This window comes from Chinchilla lanigera, unplaced genomic scaffold (assembly GCF_000276665.1).
Source record: "Chinchilla lanigera isolate Chin_1 unplaced genomic scaffold, ChiLan1.0 scaffold00007, whole genome shotgun sequence".
Taxonomy (NCBI): domain Eukaryota; kingdom Metazoa; phylum Chordata; class Mammalia; order Rodentia; family Chinchillidae; genus Chinchilla; species Chinchilla lanigera.
In genome coordinates this window covers 330757-333471 of record NW_004955408.1, presented here as the reverse complement: position 1 = coordinate 333471, position 2715 = coordinate 330757, and the positions used below count along the sequence as shown (strand labels likewise).

At 50.8% G+C, this 2715-nt stretch overlaps 1 protein-coding gene across 1 annotated transcript in view; it reads right to left on the bottom strand.

Annotated features, from left to right (window-relative positions):
* Gfpt2 (glutamine-fructose-6-phosphate transaminase 2) overlaps positions 1 to 2715 on the bottom strand; it is a 42302-nt gene that overhangs the window by 38942 nt on the left and 645 nt on the right. The window lies entirely within an intron of this gene.

The window sequence follows — 2715 nt, the reverse complement described above, 5'->3', positions numbered from 1 at the left end:
GAGTGCTGAGATTACAGGCGTGTGCTGGATTACATGTGGAGAAGTATAATCCTTTAATTATCCTTGCTAAAAGGTTTGGTATCAGCTAAAATGTTTGTACTGGCTATGCCCTTGGTTCTCGCTCAATAAAAGGTAACTGAGATTAGTAATCTGGGCTGCAATCTGAGAGGCTGTAAGCCGCCGATCCCAGACTTTTGTCTCTTGTTTTCTTGTTTCTCTTACTTTTCTTTTCATCCACGGGCACCTCGTTCTCAGGACTTATCACCCCTGGACAGAAACAGAAGGTCTGACACAAGTCCACAATAAGTCCTCCACACAAGCTCGCTCAAAGGACTGCTACATAAGCAAACAGATTGTGTATGCGTCTCTGGCCTCTTCTGGTTCTGACAGAAAAACCTTGCTTCTTACAAAGAAGTGATGAACACAGAGAATGAATACACACAAGGAGGGCAAGTCCCGGGGAATGGCATGACCCTGTGATACAGCAGCTGACTTCTAAAGCTATAAAGCCTGTTTGACCCTACTGGGCTTATGGCACCATGCCAATGAACGAGGGTGTTACGGTTTATGTCTAGAATGTCCCCCAGTGCCTCATGTGTTCCAAGAGGCACTTTGGGAAGGTGACTGGATCATTGGGGTGCTATACTCATGGGTGGATTAGCCCCCGATGAGTTTTTGTGCTGTTAGAAGGTAGAGTCTGGTTGAAAGAGGTGGGTCACTGGGGGTGTGACCTGGCAGTGGGTATCTCCTTCCCCTCTTTCTGCTTCCTGGTTGCCACAGGATGAGCAACTTTCCTCTCCCATGCTTTTCCACCATGCTGTTTCTGCCTTGGTGCCTGCTGACCATGGCCTCAGCTTCTTTAAGCTGTGGGAGTTGGGTACTGGCCCCAGCAATGGGAAAGTGGCCAAGACAGAGGAGGTGTCAACTGATGCCTGCACTCATCTTCTGACTGGGGTGGGTCCAGTCCGAGAGTACTGAGACCGGGTGTCTGTGTGGGAAGGGAGCTGGCGGACCTTTGCCTGAGATGCTCAAGGCCCAGACTGTGCATCTGGGATGTGCAACACTGGACTATTTGGGAGGAAGGAACGTGAAAGTGGCAATCCAACTGCAGAATGAATAACAGTTCTTGAAGGTCCCCATAATCTGTAAAGGCCGCCTTTTATGGGAAAGGATCATTCTACATGAGAGTAAGTGAAGGATCCTAAACTGTGAGATGATTCTGGATAATCTGACAACCCTAAAAACAAACTGCCAAAACAAGTGTTCTTCTAGGAAAGAGGCACAGAGAGATCTGTCAAGAGGAGGAGGCAGTGTGGCCATGGGGCAGAGACTGACTTAAGCTGTGCCTCTAGCCTGGCATGCCTGTACCCGCTTCTCTCTGTATGGGGTGGGGGGCACATGCTATTCTAAAGTATTGACTCAGGATCTCAGGATAATCTTCAGATTTTTTTCCAAGAAAAGTAAAGAACCTTTCTGACATGAATTCTGCCAATGTTATAGTTTGGTAACTAATTTTGTTTTGGGCAATTAAAAAATGTTAAACCATGTTATCAAACCAAAAAATGCCTATCTGCGTGGTGTTCCCAGAGTGCCAGGCTACTGTAGTCTCCCTTCGGTGGCAGATCTACCGGTGTTATCCGGTCCCTGACTGGCCGCCAGTCCCTAATTCACCAGCCCCTTCGAGAGAGAGAACACACCCACGTGAGCTGTGGAACCACAGGGCCTGGGAACCGAACTCTCCACAAGCAGTTATTCACCAAGGGCTGTGTGAGGAAGGGAGGAGGAAGGGCGGCAGGCGAGGGAGAGGGAAGCAGTAACTCTCGGGGGTCGGGGGAAGTCAACAGAAGCCCAGCAACTCCACCCACAAATCCGCACAGGAGCACCCAAGAGTCCTTCCAGCTGAGTTCTCACGGAACAGCAAGTTTTGAGGCGCATTTGCGTAGTCTGCGGAGGATCAACTACTGTGCAGTCCTGGGCTTCTGTGGAAGGAGCAGCAAAGACATAACCTGGGCCTGGTTGTCAGCTAACTGTTAAGGAAGGAGGAAGGCCTTTGGTCTCAACTCCTGCAGGACCCTGCGGGACAGCGACAGATCTGATATCTTTAGGCTGCTGGGAATGACAGTAGCAGACCCTGAACTAAAACAATTCCTGCTCAAACACAGGCATGAACAGATCTCTCTGGGCCTCAGTTGCCCTACATGTGAAGGATTCCACACACTACTTGGATCTTTCTGGGAACACTGTTACATATTTTGCTGTATTCTTGTATCAAGAGCAGTCATTTCACTTTTTTGTAAAACTGATTTGATTTTCAAAACCTTAAATGAATTCATTACAAAAGAAAACCACCATAAAAGGAAAAGCTCCCAAAGCCGGCTGCCCACTCCTCCCCAGTCCAGCCAGTCATCCTTTTTCCTAAGCGACCGGCCTGCACAACAAGGCCGGTTCAGACCTCGGCCGGGGCTGGCAGCTGGCACACCCCGCCCTGCAGCCCTCCGCGAAGTCAGAGAGACGCCTTTCATGGCTTCAGAGGTTCCACCCGGTTCTCCAGCCACAGGGGGCTGGAGTGGGTAACCGAATCCTACTCTGGGAGGAAAAAAGCACAGTGACCTTTTGTCCCAGCAGAAGTTCCCGGCTCCCCGGCAGCCGGCGGAGGCGGCCCAGCCAGGAGCGTGAGGGACCGCGGACGTGCGCGGGCCCCGCGCGGCGCCAGCT